Genomic DNA, 22,441 nt, shown 5'->3' with positions numbered 1-22,441 from the left:
CTCTGCAAAGTGATGACAATCTTAAGAAAGAAAACAAGGCAAGGTAAGAATGCCAGTTCCATGAGACAAAATGATTAGGGAATGTGTCCCTGAAAAAGTAATGCTTAAGGAGAGATTAGAAAGAAGGGAAAGAAGCAGTACATGTGGATATCTGAAGGAAGGGTGTTCCACGAAGAAGGAACAGCAAGTGCAAAAACTTGCAGGAAAGAGGATGCCCATCTTGTTGCCAGGACAGCAAGAAAGCCATGAAGGTTTGAACAAGAGACAAGAATGACCGTTTACTGAAATGTGAACAGTGCCTGGATTACCCGACACCTTGTAGGCCATGGAAAGACTTTGGCTTTTATTTTGAAATAAATAGGGATCCACTAATGGTTTTAAGCAGAGAGGCAAGAGCTGACTCAATTTTTAAATGATCACTTGAATTTCTGGGTTTGGGTAAAATACCATGGTGAGGTGAGGAGGGAGCAAATGCAGAAGTAGAGAGACCCGTTATGAGGATATTAGGGAAAAAATATTCAAAGACATCATGATGGTTTCAGAGTGTGTGGAAATTGTGGGACATAGGTTTGGGATGTATTTCAAAGGTAGAGTTAAGAGATTTTGTTTAGGAATTGGGTATTTCTTGTCTGTTTTTTCTAGTGTTCCCTTTTTTCCCTCAGGTTAGGGAAGTGGGGCTCTAAAAAGATTATGTTTTATGGATTTTGCATTTATCTTCAAAGTTTGCTGAGCAGTGCAAAAATGGTGAAATTTAAATTTCATCTCCTCTTCTTAGTTTCTGGTATCTGTTACAAGCAGCAAAATAGGTAGAAGATATGAAGATGAGCAAAGTATCTTTAAATATCTAGGAATTAGATAATCAACATTAGATCTGCACACGATGAACCACCACTGTTAGGACTAATAAGCACATTCATCGACTCTATCTAGGTATTATAATACTGCAGCATGACAGGGGAATATGAGGGCTTAGTAAACAATCATACACACCAAGTTTGGAAAATTGGTCAGTAATGACTCTAGCTCTATTATTACTTTTTTAAGGAGTATAAAGCACCAATGAAACTATGAACGTATGTATATGTTTTCTATGTACACATTATACATATAGTACACACACACATTTTTTAATGTTTGTTGCATTCTTAGAGTTAAGATAAAATTTAATTCTTTGTTGCTCTAATTTTTTTTTCACAAAATTTCACTAATTCCTTAGGATTTGAGCTGCAAAACAGCCTTCCATTAGAAAGAGTCAATCAGAGGATATAAGAATTTGGGGAAATTAAAATTTCTTTTTTTTTTTTTTTTTTTTGAGAGAGAGACAGAGATGTGCAAGTGAGGAGGGGCAGAGGGAGAAGGAGAGAGAGAATCTTAAGCAGGCTCCACACCCAGCACGGAGCCCAACACAAGCTTGATCTCAGGGCAGTGAGATGGTGACCTGAGACCAAATCAAGAGTCAGACCCTTAACTGACTGAGCCACCCAGGTGCCCCTAAAATTTAATTCTAAACATTTAAAAAAGATCAAAAGCATTGTGAAAATATGAGAAGAGTTTAATAAGCAAGAAAAATAAATGAGGGGGTGAACAGTTAACTCATGTACAGTTAACATGAGTTCCATAAAGAGAGAAGAAAAAATAGAGGGGAAAAAATAATCAAAGTTAAACAGATGAAAAGTTCCTAAAATGGAATAAAGGCACTTGTTTTTGGATTGTACAGGATCATTTAGTGCTGAGTAGGATGCATTTTAAAAGAACTATGCCTAGACAGATCTGGACTTAGATTTTCCTGTGAGTTTTTAATTTTCTAGGTGGAATTTCAGAGCTGACAAGGTAAAGATCCTAATTACCATTTAAATTAAAAAAAAACTTACTTTAAAAAAATGAAATCAAATTTTTATCAGATACCTATCTCATAAACAACCCTGGATAAAAGTCTCCCAAGTTTTGAGGGGGATCATATACACAATAATTTATCAATTAACTCTGCAGAAAAATTAAGGAATTTTGGATATGCAATCAATCAATTTGCTTCCTATCCACCATCTCTAGAAAACAAAACAAGAATAAAATCTTGGGGATGTATGCAAGGAGAAAAAAAAAAGAATCAAATATCTAGAAAGACAAAGGAGTGAAGTAATAAAGTAGACCTCACCAGGAAAATAATGAAAAGAAACTCTAATTCAGAAAAGAAGAACCAGGGGGGCGCCTGGGTGGCTCAGTCGGTTGAGTGTCCGACTTCGGCTAAGGTCATGATCCCGTGGTCTGTGAGTTTGAGCCATGCGTTGGGCTCTGTACTGACAGCTCAGAGCCTGGAGCCTGCTTTGGATTCTGTGTCTCCCTCTCTCTCTGCCCCTCCCCCGCTCATGCTCTGTCTCTGTCTCTCTCTCTCTCTCTCTCTGTCAAAAATAAACATTAAAAAAAAGTTAAAAAAAAAAAAGCAGGGAGCATAGAGAAGAATGACTGTAAGAAGAAGGTATATTTCATTCACCAAGTGATATAATTAAGAAATTGGAAAAATCATTTTGATATGATGAAAGCATAAAATTCTTCTATCAAAAATAGCAAAGGGGGAGATTAGAATTTTCAAGAAAAATTTAAAGCTCACAGAAAAATATAAGTCCAAATGTGAAAGAAACTAAAATATGGCACAGTTTTGATGAAATAAAGGAATTTAAGAAAATGGAATCTATTTTATCTTGATGCTTAAAATATTATCTTTGGAACATACTAAGTTTTAATGCTATGGGATCATTTTTTCCTTCTCTGAATATGCAACTGTACCACTTGGTATTATTATACTGAATTCTATTTTTTATAATCATAACATTGTAAATGCTGTGTTGTTGTTTTTTCAATTAGCATTGAGCAACAAAACAAGCAGAGGAGAAACAGCTATAGATGAAGAACAGAGTGCAAAGATTACAAACTTAGCGATATAGAATGGTATAGAACATAAAAGTTGGCACAAGGCAAGGAAGGAAAAGTAGATGGAAATGTGAAATACTCATGTTCATATCTTGCATAGTGGGGAATCAGAAGCTGTGGCCTAATGTTGATAGTTTTGAAAACTAAGTGTATTATTGTAGGAGAAATTAATAAAGACATATTTATGGTTGTATTGTTTTTGTTACCATGTATCTGTATTTTTTGAAAACTCACTGCAGAAACTAACCAAACATCTCCTTTTTTGTGTTTCCTATTTCTCAGAAATGATAGTTCAGACAGGGATGGTACTCAAGAATATTTCCAACCTACACAAGGCAACCTGTCTATCTATCTACATATACTGAGGGTCTGCTATGCACTTGGTTGCATGTTAATTATTGAAGGGGATTCAATGGACATACAAGATAGGATCCTGGCTCTCAAGGAAACTTCTATCATGATGAAAGGAGGCAGTTGCTGACACATAAATAGCTGATATATTTTAAACTGTTTAGTAATTGGGAGACACTCCAAAACATCTTTCACATGGGCCCCAAATCCCATGACACCACCATGTAAGGAATCTTCATTCTTACGGGAAGCCCCTGGGATTAGCACAACAAGACTATCGTCTATCTTTGAGCAAGGTGTGCCAAAGTATCTGTTCTTGTTCCTAAATACAGGATATGAAACAGAATAAGAGCAAGTAACATCTACAGTCCTTAGTAGTTTTTAAATCATGCATGCTATCCTTCTGTATTTCTATGGACAAGCTTGTGTTCTTTCAGTGTACCTAATAAAGATAGTTAAAAGATGATTGTGAACAGATGAAACTATGGACTCATAATTTTTATCCTAATTTAAATAACAAAAGGGACGGAAATAATGTTTCCCTCTAGGGGCATCCTTCAGAGACCAGGCTGTCACACTTGTACAATCTCTGTCAGACTCCAATGTTGAAAAAGCTATGCCAACTCTTGTGCCTGGGACCATTCAGGAATGGTCACACCTTTGAACAGAATCATACCTTTGAGCAGAGGGCTGGATGCATCCTGGGAAATTCCCCACCTGACCAGTCTGTGAGTCCTACAATTTCCATCTCATTATGCTTTTTAAAACATCATGGTTTTGATTCTTTCTTATGACTGTATATATTCCACAAGTGCAAGGAGAATGGCTTTCTTCTTTCCTAATACATAGATGCTCAACATAAGCTTGAAGAATGAATACTTATTCAATCACTGCAACTGTGGCAAGTAATATGCTGGATGTTTTATTTATATTAACTCATAATTTGTTCCCTCTTGGTAACATAGGAGATAAAAATTATTACGTATTCCTATTTCACAGATGGAACAGATTCAGAGAGGCTAAAGCTACTATGTTGACTAAAAACATACACAGCTTATAAGAAGGAAAGTCAGGATTCAAAACTAGATCTTCCTAACCCCAAAGGCCAAACTGTTTAATGGCAGCCGGCTATTTAAGAATTCATTGTGATCCATTAGAAATAAGGAGGCAATATAGATTCCTTTAGTAGGAAAATATGGTGAAAAGCAAGAATAACCATAGAAGGATGGAAAGAAAGGTCACACAGGTCAGAACACCAAGGAGGAAGAAATTACAGTACTATAGGAATGGGGTGAAAATAAGGCGATATTAAATATAATTCCAAGTGTATATGGAGGTTTAAAACCCTATGCCCTGTTTTTTTTTTCCTCAGTAAAATGGGAATATATAGCACAAACAAAAAAAAAGAAGTTATGTGAGAATAAGATAATCTCTGTAAAGTGCCTAGCATGATGCTTAACACAATGTAAGAACATAGTCAATAGTAGCCATTATTAGAATGATAGATATCCTATTATGTAATTTGAGGTAACTGTCTTTCCCTTCCCATGGCTCCATTTTCTCAATTGTAAATGCAACAGATAGGTTGGAGAGTCTCTCAAGTCCTTTTTGGCTGATAACAATTTATGGCTCTATTTTTGAAAATGAACTATATTTTTGCAAATCTGATGAATGATTTATTGAAATGTTTGAAGGTGGTGGGAATCCAGGTGGAAATATCTTATAAGGAACTGAAAACAACTCTAGTTTACATAGCTAGATCTAAAATATAAAAACATATTCAAACACACATATAAGTGCAAACAGAGTTAAACCCACAGTTCAGAAAAAAAACTGTTAAAAGTTCAAAGGAAGGTAGATGAAAAAGTCTTTGATAATTTGTCAGAAGTAGGAGAGTTTGAAACATATCTTTAAAATGTTCATAATTTGTGAGACAGCATTTATTCTTAAAAACTCTTTATATTCTAATTTTTTTTACATGTTTTCCCCTCACCATTTTAGGAATTTTTCCATGTTAAACATAATTGCTGGCATTTAGTTGAATGAATGCCACCACTTTGTTATTACATATTTTAAATTATCACTTACCTTTTTTCCTTTATCATGATTCTACGAGATAACATGGGGGTTCCCCCTCCCATATTGTTGCAGATATAAACACATTATAATTTAAGTAGTTCTAAGCAAACATATTCAGTGATTTTGGAAAGCATTTCTATATGTACTAGGAAAGGCATATTTTCAAACATAAAAAAATAATGAGGAAAGAACAATTGTAAAACATGAGAAAATGGCAGCTCTAACTCCAATCTTTTCCAGCAGGTATGCGGTAACATTATTAGAGATGGTTAAGTTGCCACAATAGCTTCTAAGAGTCTGAGTCAGCTTGGTTATGAGACACAGTGGCACTCTTAAGAGCTTCGTCACCTTCAGTCTTTGGATACTAAAGCGCTTAGTCACCTGTCAGGGTTAAAAGCTACTATTTTAAGTTCAAAGTGGAAAGCTCCCTTTGAGTGGTAACAATAGTTTAAAATAACAATGTGGGGGGTTGGGGGAAGCCTCCTTTATTCATCTACCATTCCCTCTACCCCAAATATTACTACAATCAGTGCTTTCTTATTCTGTTATCAATATTCGCGATCCAGGCCGCTAAACAATTTGAGATACAGACCACTCCTTCTACCCCCATTGTTGCATCACTGGTGTTCAGAATTCTGGAACAGTGTGTGTAAACATTAAAGCCACGTGTGCCTGACCACATGGGAAGGCATCAGGATGACCTGGAACTCCCTAGCAAGAGGGAACGCCTGGCGCCAATATCTACATCACCAAGCCAGCGGTTTATGTGTATGCTATTTCATTCCTCAGCTGTCTTACAAAAGAACCATATAAAAAAAAGTTTACACAAATGACTGAGAATTTTGTGCAACTTCATGGTATCTGTAAAAATGCATGCCATCAGTCATTTTTCTCGCTTTATATTCATAGACAGAAACTTTTACTATGGTTCATTTAATTCACCATTTCTACCAAGAGGACTTCACTCATATCAAGTCCAAGATACACATAAGCCAGTACATGTGTGCACACACGCACATATACACACACTCAGTAGAAAATGAAAGGGGATAAACTAAAATTTTGATATTGCTTTTTGGTATATATCTTTCACATTCAATCTACCATTTTGATATTTTGAAATAATTGCCACTAAGTCTCATCTTTATGAAGGGAGTCCATCCACTAAATAAATCAAATTTTATATCACACGCTTGCCTCTTCAAGTGAAACCAAAGTACAATCAGATGAAAGTAGTATTTAAATCTTTTCTTAACAGAAATGTATTAATGTATAGCCTTTATCAAATTCTGAGCACTTTCATCTTAGAATCATATATAATTTACTGTCCAATAAAGGTATAAGAAGAGAATATTGGGGCACCTGGGTGGCTCAGTCGGTTAAGTTTCTGACTTCAGCTCAGGTCATGATCTCAAGGGCTTTGGGTTCGAGCCCCATGTCAGGCTCTGTGCTGACAGCTCAGAGCCTGGAGCCTGCTTCAGACTCTGTGTCTCCCTCTCTCTCTGCCCGTCCACCCTCACACTCGCGTGTGCGTGCTCTCTCTTTCAAATAAATAAACATTAAAAAAAAATTTTTAAAAAAGAGAATATTAATGTTCTAATATAACATAAGATAATTCTTGTGAACCCCCAAGAGTATTTAGAATTGGCACTGCTCTTAGGAGAAAAGGATACTCATAAGGAATTTCACACTAACTTTCATTATCTGGGGCAAGGGTGATTAAGCTAAACACATTATCATCAGACCAAAACAATAAAAAGCAAGCAAATGAAAAGAATCTTTTTAAGACTATATCTATTTTCACCTACCTTAAGTCAATGTATTAGAAATGTACAATATATTTTAACTGATAAACACTAAATAAATTATATCTTTTCAAGTCCAGAAGGAACTTTTACTCAGTAACAGGGATAAAAAATGCCCATCCTTAGATTTCATTGTGTTGGTTAAATGAGTCACTCTTTTGGCAATATCTTCCATATATGAGCAGATTCAGATGTTAAACAGCTAAACCTTAATTTCTAAGCCTCATATGCAAATAATAAATTTGGACAGATAATCTCTAAATTATTTCCGATCTAAACTTCTCTTATACCAAACAGTACTTAAAACAATAGATTTTTGGTGCTTGGTTTATCTCTTGGGGAAGATTCTTTATTTTTAAAAGTTAAACAAATTCCTTTTGTTTATGGTACTGCATTTCAAAGATTCTGATTTTCCTTTTTTTTTTTTTAGAAAGGTAGTATAATTTCAAAAAATATTCTACTAAAGAAGAGTTCAAACAGGCCTTTTTAATTAACTACGAGTTCACTTGTTTATGATCTAATTTCAATTCTTTGTTATGAATCGTTTCTATTTTTAGATAATCAATGATGATGCCCATCTAAAATGATCCTTAGATGCAATACAAAAAAAAAAACCCTCAAAATTTACTCATATTTTAAAGATTCCAACAAGTCAGCTTACAATTTATGATGAAAAGCACCAGAAAAGATTATACCAGATACAGGATTAGACCTTTAAATTAGCGTGCTTTAATTTTTTGTTTTTTTAACTCAAGACTTTCTTTTTATTGATAAATATAAATGAAAAACTCTCAAAATCTATCTGAGAAAGGAACAACAATTCTCTAAGTATAGAAACCTATTTTTTGTTTTTTTGTTTAAACCCAAGTCTTAATGTAGAACTTAAAAGCAGAGGAGGACTGAGGGAGGTGTGATATTGAAGAATTGAAAACGGATGGGGGAGGGAGGGAAGAGTGGTGACTGCAGGAAGGGATAAGGAAGATAATTAATCGTCCTTGAGTATTCTGTGGTTTGAGTGTTAGTTTGGAAAGTCAGATTATGAATTCTATTGCATCTGAAGATGCTTACAAATTTGAAAATACACGTAATACACTTTTTTTTTTTAAAGGCATTTGTGAGACTGGGTGGCAGGCGAGAACACTTTAGTCTCAGTGGCACTGTAAGTTATGACCAGAACCAAAGTACAATCTGCCCGCATTTTCCAAAATCACAAAAAAAGTTTGGCATAATTGGTTCCATTTGCTGAAGGAGGAAAGAAAGATTAATCCTGTATTAAAGCACAGCCTTTGAGACTTCGGTCGGAAAACTGCATATTGGGCGGATCCTGACCTAGACACCTTGATCTTTGGTTCATGACCCTGTCAGAGCCAGACAAGGGCTCCCGGACTATGAATTAAACTGTTTGATTCCTCCGCCCACAGACACACAAAGCCCGCACTCTCTCAGCTGTTACATAAGAGTCTCTGGAATTCTAGGATGGTGTTTGTAAATAGCGCTGCCATGCGCACGGTACCCACGTGTCAGAAGTTGATGTGACCGCGTGTAATTGGAAGGCGAGAAAGCATCAACAGGCTCCAAAGAAAAACCTCCCATTTCTTTGGCCCTAAAAATGAGCATGTGCTTGTCAAGAAATGATCTCTAAGTGATTTATTTTCTTCTTTCCCTTTCCTCCTTCCCTTCCTTCCCCAAAAAATTGCTGGGAGGAAGAACAGGAGAAATGACCAATACCCATTGCATTTCTTTCCTTCTTTAAGCAGCGCCTAACTAGAGGACAGGATCACAAGTAACGCATTCTGAATGCACTTTCTAGCTCCTCTTAAAAAAGATTTCTCATTCTTTTTTTTTTTGTTCACTTACTTCAGTGTGAACTGAAATATGAGGTAGGATTATACAACCACTAGAGAGAGATACACTAAGTAGGCAAATAGTTTGCAAGTGACAATCTGCATCTAAATAAAATTACAACATGACCCTTTCAGCAAAAAGTATCCAATGGCTATGTCTGAGTAAAGAGAAACACAATTTAATGTTTTACCTGTCTTATTTTAATTTTCACTCTCATCTATATTCATTGCATCGTTTACAGTGAGTTTGTGAACAGGAAACAAACTCCATTTCTAAAGGAGGCTGAATTCTAACCAAAATTAGAGAAAAATGTCAATATCAAGTTGTTTTTTTAAAATATTTTTAATGCTTATTTATTTTTGAGAGGGGGACAGAGTATCCCAAGCAGGCTCTGTGCTGGCAACAAAGAGCCCCATGTGAGGCTCAAACTCACAAACTGCAAGATCATGACCAGAAGTCTGATGCTTAATCAACTGAACCACCCATGTGCCCCTCAATATCGAGGTGTTTTTTTTTTTTTTTACCCCTAAAGATGGTATGTTTCCCATAACCTTTGGTTTATTTAAAGCATGACAAATTGTAACAATGAAAAAAAAATCAAAGTAAAACTGTCAGCAAATTAAAACTAGTGATTTGAAAAATACTCTGATTTCAACAAAATCTCAAACATATTTTTAAGTCATTTTAAAATGTTATATCTTATCTCTTATACACTTGGTAATAAAAAACATTTTTATGTTTTCATTTTTTTGTTAAAAAGTTTTTAAATTATATATTAATATTAGTTGATATCTATAAAATTTCCTACTTGAAATAAGAATCACATTTAAGAGTAAACAGGTTAAGTTTCAAAATACTGAAAAGTCATTTCCCAAAGTTAATAACCAAATGTCCTTACCAAGTTTAATTTTCAATAGAAACACACAATTGTATTAGAACTATTAAAAAGGTGAGCCATTAGCAAAGGGTCTACTAGCTTTGCTTTCTGCCAGTATGTTTTGCTCCAAGTTACAATACGGTAGACGTTCCAAGATTAAGTACAATTAAGTTGTCTTAATTTCAACTGGATACATTCTAACTTCATAGGAAAAAAAATAATCATTTGAGTGGCTCTCTTGGAATAAAGATAGATTAAATCTAGAGTACAAAGTTCAAAATATAAGCTTTCCTGCTAAAATGTACCTGCTTCTCTTTTTACTGAAACAAATAATTAATGTGGTATTTTTAAGTTAGAAAATTTGTTCTTCCTTCATGTTTGAAAAGTACCCATATATGGTATTTTTTCCTTTCACCAGTTCTCTTTGGTACCTTAAAATATAAATGTAAGTGAATTAATGTTTTAATAACTGGATTCACTTTTTAAGATGCTTATTCTAATTTTGTGAACTATTACTTTATTTGCAGAAGTGATTTCTTGTTCTGTTACGATGTATGCAGTAAAACAAACAAAAATCTAATAATCATCTAAACTAATTAGAGGGTGTATAAAAGTAATCCTTTTAATGCAAAAATCATGAGAGGTTATAAAAGAGCTGAGAGAATTTTATAGCCAGTGGCAAATATGAAAATTCTATAACTTCAAAGTAAGAGACTTCAAACAAAAAAAAGGAAAAAGTGCTGAAAGAACAAACAGATTAAAAAATAAATTAATAGGAACAAGACCGTATGTTAGGGATGGAATCTGGGTGTGGTGTCATTGTATTATTTTCAGTTTCTGGCACTTTACTTTAGAAGCAGCACAACTAATAATTAAGGTATTTTTTTAAATGGTTGTCCTTGTTTCTTAATGTACAGGGAAGAAAAACAGGAGGAATAACTCAGAGATGGATCGTGTTATATCCTCTGGGTTTCACTATTATCATGGAAACCTTTTCTCTTCCACATTGCTAGACAAAAATATACCAATTTGAGGAGAAATACTATAATTAAAACTCATCTTGAGAGCTGGGTGAATAGTTCCCATTAAAGTATAATCTGGACATAGAAACTAGTTCAATACTCTATCAAGAAAACAAGTGACTTGAAAAGGCAGGTTTTAGCAATGGCTAATGAGATATGACAATAGTAATTAAAATTATCATTACTTTGTAGCATGCACAGGACAAACTACAACAAATCTCAAAATTATAAAAGTAACAAGTGAAAAATACCAATACTGTGTATCTCATGCCTTAATGGGAGATCTGCTATGTCTATGCATGACCATAGACAATTTTGTTCCCTGAAGAGAGCAGTCCATCAGCAAAAATTCACAGCCCAACATATCCCGTATCCAATATTTTTGATTTATTTGAAAAAAATTTACAATTTTTGGAAGTACATTTAAAAAGCAAAGATGGAGTAGCACATTAAAGCCCAGTGAACAACTTTTGAGTATTATGGAGATACTATTATACGAAAATATTATCAACTGTAAAGTATTAAGAGAAACAAGAGAGAGTAAAAAAACAAGCAGCTATTCATTTTTCCTATGAGGAGGACCAGGCCTATATTTTACCTCAATGCTTTGTACAACAATCACTCCATCAGCTTGATAGGATAAAGATTCTAACCTGAGTGTCTAACTTGCACCTCTTGCAAATATACAACAAACTTACAGGTAAGTGCTATGTATAATCATACTTCCTAAAAGTACAATTCTTGGCCACTTCTACAGCTACTCCTTGAAAAAATCATGACTACAGCAATCATACGAAGCCAAGGCGTTTCTTTATCGAGTACAATAACATGTATACATTATTAAAGCCGAATGCTTCCGATCATTGAATCTCCCCCACTCCAGTTATATCTTAGTTCCAAACTATGGGATCAGATTGGCAGCAAATCAACATTCTCATCAGAATAAAAAGGAGAGAAGCATTGCTCAACAAGAAGAATGTCTGGTATCTAGAATTACATTAGGTTAGAAATTCAAATAAACCCAACCCTAAGTAATTCACCCTGTGTGTCCAAAACTAAAAGTATTAATTTCATAGGGAGAGTCCTACAAAACTCACTGGTGCCATGTTTCTAGAAAGACATGCATAGCACCATAATTCAATTCAAACAGTACCCTACATTTTTTTGCATGAGACATGAGATACTTTCTCAACATGAAATACCTTGTCAGTGGTATGCATTTTTTATAACTTTAGATTTAATTCACATAAAATAAAATTCACTCTCTTAAAGTATATAATTGAGTACTTTTTTGGAGTTGTAGAAACATTACTATCTAACTATAGGATGGGTTTATTGGCTCCAAAAGAAACCCCTTATCTATTAGCCATAAGTGCCCCTTCTCCTCCCCCCCCCCCCCCACCCCCCGCCCCCCTAGCAATAAGTAATCTACTTTCTGCCTTTTTAGATTTTCCTATTCTGGACATTTCATATAAGTGAAATCATATCATATGTGGCCTTTTATTATTTACGTCTTTTAAAGTTCACCTATGATGCAGCATGTATCAGACCTTCATTCCTTTTTATTGCTGAATATTACTCCATTGTTTGGATATGCCACAGTTTATGCATTTATGAGCTGACGGACATGTGGGTTATTCCAGTTTTTGACAACTACTAATAACGCTGCTATGAATATTCAGGTACCAGTTTTTGTGTAAACAAATTGTGAGTATTCTAAGTCTTCTCTTATGACTTTCCCTGCATAGCCTACATTACATCTTCACTTTTTTTTTTTTAATGGTAATGAGGCAGAATAGCATAGTTGTTAAGGGACTGGGCTCCAGAGACAGGCTGTCTAATTCAAATCTTAGTCAAGCTACATACTGGCTGTATGAATTTGGTTATCCAACCTCACTATGATTCAGTTAGCTCATGCGAGATGAGGATAACAAAACCTATCACTAGAGCTGTGTGACAAGAATTAGATGACGTAAATTACAATGTAAGAAATCATTAAACAACTTAAAATATTTTGAACACAAAGGCCATTTTGTGCGAAAAACACTAAGTAAACAAAAGCCTATATTCTGATTAACATTTTGATAAGGAATGGTAGCACCACCACATGATCGATGAAGCAGAACTGTGTTAAACCTTTCTGTTTCCAGGAAAAAAGGGCTAAAGATATCGGATAATGTGACCAAATGGTATGGAACCAAATATACAATACACAAATGAACACATCACCTTGCGGGAAGCTGAGTAAGACGGGTAGACTGCATCAATGACAGTATCTTGGCTGTGATAGTTTAATTTTACCAAAAGTTACCAGTGGGGGAAATTGGACAGAATGTACATGTCCAATTATTATTTCATACAGCTGCATCTGAATCTATACTTATCTTAATAGAAATTTCAATGAAAAATATATGATTTCCATGTAAATTTACTAAAAATCATTAAGCTGTATGTTTATAATGGATGGCTTTTGTGAGTCATTTGCCATAGCCTGTAGAAGTTACACTTAAGGAAAATCCACCATCATCACCATTACCAGTGAGAACAGATTATACATTTTGTAATTAAATGACATTATTCCTGTTTTAGGCCATTCGGGACTTTTTCCTCGGTTTTTAAGATACAATTGATACATAATATGTAAGTTTAAGGTGTACAATGTAATGATCTGATATATGTATATATTGAAAATTACCAAAAAAGGTTAATTAACACACCCGTCACCTCACATACTTACAATTTTTGATATACTCTTTTAGCAACTTTTAAATATATTTTGAAATATCGTTACATATTTTCAAATACTGAAATACATTGAAATATATTTTGAAATATGACTAATGATAGTCACTGTGCTATCCATTACATTCCAGAATGTACTCATCTTATAAATGGAAGCTGTCCTCCCTTCATTACATCTTGACTAAGTAGAACACCACTACGTTCAATTATGGAATAAACAGACACAGAAATCAGTGCCTCTCTTCCAAGAGACATAAATGTAATTTAAAATAAATATTTACAGCAATTTTAGCGAAGCAACCAGTTCATTTTACGTACTAACCTGTCCTCCAAGAACACTGCATCTCAATATATTCATATCTTAATTTAATTCTCAGATTATTTGGAGCTTGATTTCAAGTCAGTTTGAGTAACAACCCTGAGTAAATACAAAATATTGAGTTCCAAATTCTTAAAACTGCAGGTAGGTTGACATTATCACTGAATATGCTTTACACAAAATATTGAAAATCCACCTAGTATCTATTTCTACTTTTTGAAGCCTGGCACATTTAACTGCATTTCATGACAAGTGGAAAAAGCATAAATCAAAGCTGATAGAATTTTACTATTTTGGAATGGGCAACCAAAATCTTTTTTTTTATTGTGGAAAGATTATATATCTATCTTAAGTCAGGGATTTTCTGCAATGTACAATCTAGGATCAGAATAATGTTGGAAACAGCAGATACTTAAGACTCTTTTTGGCTTGCAGTCACAATGATTCAAGGGCTCTCATTTACCCTGTCCTCTTGTGGAACTCTTCTTTCCTACTGTATATATGTGTGTGTGTGTGTATGTATGTATATACATACATACATATATATATATATATACGTATGTACATATATAGTGTACTATATATATATATATATACACATACACACACACACACATATATATAGTGTATTATACACCAAGGTGTACAGATGTACTATATACCCTCCTTGAATAATGCCACAGTATTCCCTGAGTTTTGGCAGGGAGTCAAAATAGAAATTGGAGATCTAGACCAAGTAAATACTGTATATTCGACAAAATCATTTGTGGTTGTGTTGTTCAGCACAATTTCCAAGATAACCACCAGCTCTACTTGGCAACTCAATTCTCCCACAGTTAAGACTCCAATTGTAAAGTTGGCTTGTATGAGAGTTTCCTGCTACTGGCTTTGGTGCCATTACCTCGCTTAAAGAACTACTGTGCAATGGTGGCATAATAGTTGAGGAAAATGTTACTTTGATGAACCAACACTGACAGCTGCTCCAAATTTTACCCTGTCTATATGGTTGTTTATAAAACAAAGAAGTCTCCCTCTAGCACTTTGAGATGGCTAGGTAAGACTATTAAATTCTAGTGGGCAACAACCGAACTCACAGAAGAAGGAATTAGAACATAAAAAAATCAGGTTTCATATTTCTAAGTATTAGACATTCTAATGTCCTTTTGAAGACACTTTATTTCAAGATAATTTCAAAGAATTCATAGGAATTTACTAACTTGGATCTGGGACATAATGTAAAATCAGGTTTCTCCTAAAAACCTGAGTCTGAGAATTATAGGAAAGGTGTCTTACTGAGATCAGCAAATAAGGAAACACATTTTAATAGTGACATTTGGCTTACAACATTGTGTGTGGGTGGAGCCTTGGAGGAATTGATAGAGAAATTATAACTTCAGCAAGTGAAACCAAAACATTAACTTCAGGTGTTGTTACCTAATACAAGTCCAATGCCCAAACAGGACTTTGGAAGTCTGTCATAATAACTCCTTGGCAGGTGCATTTCCGGAAGTAATGTTGACTCGTCCATGTCTATGTTCATGTGCCACTGCATCAAGATCATACCAACCCCTTTGACTTCTGTCACGGACCGGCACGATGCCAGATATAATTAAGGCCATAGTTGGTAAATGTGTGAATTTAAACAAAACAAGGGACTCCCTTCTTTCCAAGTTAATGTCTCATTAACCATTAGTTCAGTAAGAAAATAAACAAAACAATATTGCAGTTTAAGAAAAAGATCTATCTTGTAATTGTTCACTATCACTCCCATAAAATGCAATTGCTCAAGACAGTTCTATCTATGAAATTCTGGAAACATCCAGGTGGTACTATCACACATATGGCAAATGAAGAACAGACATGATGTCTTTTACAGTAAACTATCCTATACGGATTCAAATAACTGCTCTTTTATAATAAATGTGAAAGTGGTACTTATATTCAGATTGGTGAATATATGTACATCTCTTCCTTACAATCATTTAAGCGCCTCATACAATATTAAATTAACAGCTATTTTCAGCATACAAATAGGACACATAAAATAACAAAAAAGTCTAAATTTGATAATAGGAAAGAACAAATCTTCATGGTCACAATAAAATTATTGTACGTACTATTTGCCAATATGAATGAAAATATTACATATCTTATCAGTTAAATAACTTGAAGAGAACATATACCACAACATTTGAAAAGTCCCCCAAAAGCATTTAGATATTAGTCTGTCAGCAAAAAGAACTGTTTATTTTAAATTCCGAATTGCTGGAATAATTAATCATAGTTTTCTCAACAAATAGTAAGCATTTATGCTAAACTCCTCAGTATTTCCTTTATAATTTTAGGACAAATAAGAACTAACCAAAGGAGCTGTTTCTGTTCCAGAGATCAGTAATAGTACTCCCTTGTAATCATGTGAAATAATCTCCAGTATCAATGATTAAAGTGAACTTAACTGCTTTTTCAGAGATCAAAATAGAAAGTGTTACAGAGTGAACTACAGAGGACAAATGATTTCAGAAGTCTGATTTATGGAGTAATGTCCATTATTGTGCTCTTTATTCTGTCCATTTTTAATCAAATACATGCCTTCCAAACTTAAGTTTGACTTTCCAATCCTTCACTAACACTTCTCTGCTTAATAACATCAAAAAAAAAAAAAACCACCCAATATTTATTGTGTTGAAATTTATATTCTACCTCAAACTTATTATAAAACACACATGCAAACATGTAAAAGGATATAACCCTCCTCCAGTATTTCAAATTTCCATTAAAATGCAAATATAATGATTTCATTAACCAGGCAACAATACCCACAGTCTTAAACCCAAAGCAAAGCAAAGCAAACCAGACCTATATCTTTTCTCCTTACATCCCAATTTCCCCTAAGGAACAATCTTACTCTTATGTTGGATCATTGTTGATGAATACTTTTATTTGGATTTGCCAGTACTATCCCTTATTAGAGAGGAGAAAGCACAATGCAAGACTTGAGATTTCAAATTCATGGATGTATCCTACCTTACACAGGAAAATATTTTTTAATTTTTTTTCAGTAAATCTTAAGCAAACAACTGGAAAATAACCCTCCGTTCAATTCCTAAACACTAGATGAAGGGGGTGGGGGGAACTACTCGATGCAATTAAAAGTATGTCATGAAGGCAATAGTCAGTAAATAACACTTATATTTCATAGTCGACCTTCTAAGGAGTCTATCCAGGCCACACTTTATTTTGTCATAGGTAGAAAACTCCCCACAGAAACTCTGTTAGCTTCATAACACTGGACAAGCAGCCCCAGTGAGAAGATTCGGCAAGACTGGAGAGTGTGTGTGAGTGTTGTGTGTGTGTGTGTGTGTGTGTGTGTGAGTGAAGAAGGAGGAGGAAAAAAAAGAGAGACGGACACAGAGGCAGATTAATAAAAGATCAAGGAAAAGAAAGCAACCAAGACAGAGAGAGAAATTTGGATGGGGCTGTTAGAAATCTGCTCCCTACTTGTGCGTTTCTTTGCTGGGATTGGGTTTCATTTCTTTCGGCGCCCCTGACCTTGCAGTCTTCCAACTCTCAACTCTGCCCCCCTCCTCCCGCCCGCCCGCCCCCTCCCCCGGCCTGCGCCTGCCTTTGTGTCTGCCTGTCACTTACCGGGGAACCAAACGAAGCTGATTCGGGAGAAGCACAAAGCCAGGACCCAGATTTGCCCACAAATTCTCTTACACACGCTCCCCAGGCTGGCAGGCACAGCCCATCGCGGAGCTGATGTACCTGGAGAAAAGTGGGATCTGGTCTGGTTTGGGGGACCCGAGAAAACTATGCTCTCCTCTCTCGGCGCCCCTAGCCAAACGCGCGGACTCCAGGAAAAAAAAAAAACAAAACCCCACTTGGTGTGCTGCAGTTCGACTCCCCATGACACTCGCTCAGCTCGCCCCCCGAAAAGCGGACACGGGGGCAGCCAGGGGCTGACGCGGACGCAGAGCCAGACCCAGACCCCACAGCAGATAAAAGGGCCGAAAAACACTCCGTCAGAGTTCTTTTCCGGGGTGGGTGAGGTTAAACGAGAGGCTGGCCTGACTCACAAGAAGGGGAGAGGGTCGGGGAGGATTCCAGGGAAAAGTAGTGCCCCCCAAAGCTGAACTATTTGAGAAAGGGAAGCCAAGAAAAATCACTTTCCTGAAGATAAAAGGCCGGGGCGCCGGCTGGTCGCAGTCACAAAGGTAAGTTTTCTGGGTAAGGAGGAGAGGAGCGTTAGCAGGGGAGAGAAGAGAGCACAGAACCACAGGTTTAAAGGGGGGGGGGGGGCGGAATTAAAACTATATTTGTCAGCCATGTTGAAGAGGCTCCAGTAATTTGTGAAGCTTCCCTCTTCCCTCCTGGTATTTGCGGGTGACACTGCAGGGTCTGCTCCCCAGTGCCTGGAAGCCCGAGAGAAAGCGAGGGGGGGAGGAAAGGGGGAGTTCCGCGGCCTAAGAGACGCGCTCTGACCTCGTTCTCGTCCCGCAGCCTTGCAGCCAGCCAGCAGTTGCAGTCGGGTCTCCTTTCTAACAAATCCTAAAGGGCAGCCATCTTGCTTCCTTTTGCTCCTCTCTACGAAAGCAGCCTAGCCTCCGCATCAATATTCATAAGGCAGTTTGACGTGTGTTCTCATCACTCGGCGGGGCCGGCGTCTCGGGGCGGCCGCGCCGAGGGGGCGGACGTGACTCGCATGCGAGCCGGGCCTGGGCGCGCGGCGCTCGCGAGGAGGCGGCGGCGGCCGCCCGAGCTCTGGCCGCAGCCGCTGCTGCCGGCTCCCCTCCGCCTCCTCCTCCGCCTCCTCCTCCTCCTCCTCCGCCTCCGCCCCGCTCTCCTCCTCCTCCGCCGCCGGCCTCCTCCTCCTCCTCTTCCTCCTCCTCCTCCTCCTCCGCCCCGGCCTCCGCCGCCGCCGCCCTGGGGCTCTCCGCCGCGGCTCCCAGGGAATCAGCCCCCTGCCCGGGGCTTCCCGCACAAAGGCCGGCGGCGGCACCTGGGGGCCGTACAATGCGGTGCGCGGTCGAGGCCGGGGCGGCCCTGGCGCGGTGCGGTGGAGCCCGGGGAGCGGTGCGCGGGGATGAGCGCGGGGCGGGAGCGAGCTCGGGGGAAGGTTCCCCCCCGCACCTTCCCGGGCGCCGCAGCCAGACCGGGGCGCCCCGGTGACCCTTCGGAGCGGTAGCCACTAGGGTGAAGTTGCGGGGCAGGCGCGCAGGGGGAGGTGGCGTGGGTGCTTGGCACAAGGATGGAGACCTCGGATTAACCTTTTAAACTTTTTCTCAGTACCGCACTCCACCACCCACTTAGAGGTCTGTGCGCACCCCTCACCCCAGCGCGCACCCAGCTCCGCCCGGCAGCCTCGCACCTTAGCCCTTACTCCCCACCGCCTTGCAGGTATCTCCGCACGCGCCCACGCGCGCACCCACCTCCGCCCGCAAAGGCCCGCACCCCCGCCCCCTGGAAGGTGCACCCGCTCCCGCCTCGCCCCCTCTCTGGCATCCTCTGCACCGTCGCTTTAATCTCGCTCTGCAAAAGCGCTCCCCAGTTTCGCAGAGGGCCTGCCCTTAGTGCTTTAGGGGCCTGTAGTTTTAAAGACTCGACAAATTAGGAAATTGACCGAGTCCTGCTTCACCCCGCCCCGGGCCCACCTTCTGTTTACTTTTGCCACGTGGGCTGGGAAGGAGAGGGATTCTCACAGATCCAAGACGAATTTCTCACCAGTGACTCTACTTCTCGCTAGATTCGATTGTAAGAAAGAAACCTGCGCTTTTCAATGCCTACGTTTTCTCCAGTAAGAGCTTCTAGTTTGAAAATTTTCTACCCGTACGTATAATTAAGTAGTGAAGAAATCGACCCATAAAGAACTAAATTCCAAGCGACGGACGATATTCCTTGACGTTCCTGATTCTATACCTACCTCCTTCCATTGACAGTTTGTCTTTTCTATTGCCGACTAGCCTTAATTCGCTCTTTAATCATAAAATTTTTATTTGAAGATAAGATAAAGAACAAAGCCCATATGAGCCGTTACATCAGTGGTTGTTGAGATTCGTCCCGTAGAAGAAGTTTTCGCGTACCGACATTCGAATTTTAAATAGATATTCTGGGCACACCTTTTATAGGATCACTGCATTGTGATCCCAATACCTTTAGGTCAACACAAGTTATTTTGTGTAGCCCACTTTTTCTTTTCCTCTGTAATTTCTTTAGAAGTAAAGCCTCTCCTAATTTTATAAAAGCAGAATATTTCCCCATTTGAAAGGGGTTAAAAAGGGAACTCTTTCTATGTGTCACATAGTTACTAAGGAGAACGTTTAAAGTGTGTTCTAATGAAACATTGTATATTCCCTTTTGAGGCAGAGTTCACTCAGATTTCGGATTTTGCAAGGGCTAAGCAACATTGTTCATTTCTCCTTAAGCATTTCACGTGGCATTAAATTACTGTCTTTTCTAACTGGACACTAATGTGTCATTGAGGTCTTGACAATTGTTAGTGTACTTTAAGCTGTTTGGGAGGTTCCTTCTAATTTTTTTGGTCAAGTCCAGAAAGTAAAATTTTCCAAAGGCTATGACATATATTTATGTAGTGCACAATACAGCAGAATTGCTGAAAGCACGGGCTTTGGAGTTGGACAGATATGGTTGAATCCTGACTCCATCCCTTATTAAGTGTGTGACTTTGGGCATGCAACTTAACTCTCTCTGTATCCGTTTCCTCATGTATTAAACACCTTCTGAAATAAAAGGGTTGTTGTGAGGATTAAATGAGATATGAGGTACTAGGTGTCCAGCTGGCGATTACTATTACCAATAATAAACCATTTACTTCCAGAAGTTTTTCTTGATTAGAAATACATAAGTAATTATATGCCTTCTTATATTGAATAACATGTGGATAATATTGTATTCACATGTGTTCAATATATATATATCTGCATGTTCCCTTAGCTGTTTATATTATAATTGGGGAAATGATCTTTAAGGTCACCTCCTTCTCATTTCATCTTTGAAACCTCTCCCTCTGTTGTAACAGGTGGTTCTTGTCTATCTGGAATCATACTTGGCTTGCAGTTGGTTTTGCAACAGGCCCTGAACCTTTTCTTGCCAACTTCTTTCTCTGCACCCTCACTCCACCCTTAACCACGGCAACATGTGTTAATTTAGAAGAACATACATTACTCCACTTGGCTATTGTGACTTTTCAATAGCAAAAGGAAGCAAAATTCTGCAGGTCTCCAATTGTAAAATATGTTAATGAGATTTTATATTGTTGATTTAAAAAAAACACATTCTTGCTTAGTTGCTGTTTCTGGGAAAGAAAAATAGTGAGCACAATCAGTTGTTTACTGCACATTAGTGCATATTGGTATGGGTAACTCAGAGCCAGCTTTTATTAATTGTGTGCCTTCTTGAGATTCTTCCTATAGGTGTGGGTAACCTATTTTTAAAAGGTAATTTGTTGTTGTTTTAACATAAATTATTGCCAAATTCCTTACTGTTTTTTCTGAAACTAGAAATAACAGCACTGGATCCACACAGAGAAATTCTTGCTTCCTTAACAGAGAGAGAGAGAGAGAGAGAGAGAGAGAGAGAGAGAGAGAGAGAGAAAAGACTAATAGAACAAGTTCCACAACATGCATTCTGTGTTAGAAAATTGACTTGATTGGCCTGGGCACCTGCTGTCTAACTCAGTTGCTCAACTCAGTCTCTAAGCTTCTTAGGGTGGGGGCAGCTTCCTGACTGCTCCGTCCATCAAAGAGCTGACAGCAGCAGCTTGCTTTACAATGCAAATTTCTTATATTGTACTAACAAAACAGAACAAAACAAAGCCAAAAAAAGAAAAGAAGGTGCATTCTTAATTTCCTCCCCACCTGCAGAATAGGAAATTTTGTTTAAGGACTTGATATTCTCTTTAACAGAGAGAAATTATTGTGATACATATTGCTTTGGAAGAATTATAGCAGTTTAACAAAAACATTAAACCATGGCCTGTTGTTTCCCATTTCCAAAAACATATTTCTGAAGACGTGATAAAGATTCTCTGCATGCTTAAAAGACAATTGACCTTCAGACAGCACAGCAGTCATTGCTATTAGGGGCTTTCTTGTTTCTCTCATCTGGTAACATTACTGCACACCATACTAAGGTACATATTTAACATAGGTAGAATGTGAATTTTAAAACTTTCCAATAAATGAAACATTTAGACATAACACTAACTTGTTGATACAAGTTAGTATTATTACTAAAAACCATTATTGTCTAAGGCCAGGGATCATACTGTCATGAGATCTTGGTAATTCTTCTTATATTAATATGATTTCTATTTTTTTCTGACTTTATTTCTATAATTTATCTTTCTATAATTTGGAAAATTTTAAGAAACAGATACGCATGATAGAATACTAACTTACTCAAGTCAGGAGCTAGTCAATGTGTATACTGATATGATGGGGGCAAAGTGAAATGTCAA

At 37.5% G+C, this 22,441-nt stretch overlaps 1 protein-coding gene across 5 annotated transcripts in view; it reads right to left on the bottom strand.

Moving 5' to 3' along the window:
* TET2 (tet methylcytosine dioxygenase 2) overlaps nt 1–18,678 on the bottom strand; it is a 136,031-nt gene extending 117,353 nt beyond the window's left edge. For 3 of the 5 annotated variants that reach the window (XM_047090800.1, XM_047090803.1, XM_047090802.1), the window contains exon 1: nt 18,448–18,678. The gene's annotated coding sequence lies outside the window, so the exon portion shown is untranslated. Of the gene's footprint in view, nt 1–17,610; nt 18,401–18,447 lie in introns of those variants that run through there. The other 2 variants (XM_047090798.1, XM_047090799.1) reach the window with 2 other exon arrangements.
* Nucleotides 18,679–22,441: the final 3,763 nt, after the last annotated feature.

Source organism: Lynx rufus, unplaced genomic scaffold (genome assembly GCF_022079265.1).
Source record: "Lynx rufus isolate CCGP_SWC_20201006 ecotype Redwood Valley unplaced genomic scaffold, mLynRuf1.p SCAF_3, whole genome shotgun sequence".
Classification (NCBI taxonomy): domain Eukaryota; kingdom Metazoa; phylum Chordata; class Mammalia; order Carnivora; family Felidae; genus Lynx; species Lynx rufus.
Note: the sequence above shows the minus strand (reverse complement) of the source record. Positions and strands in the feature narration are given on the sequence as shown.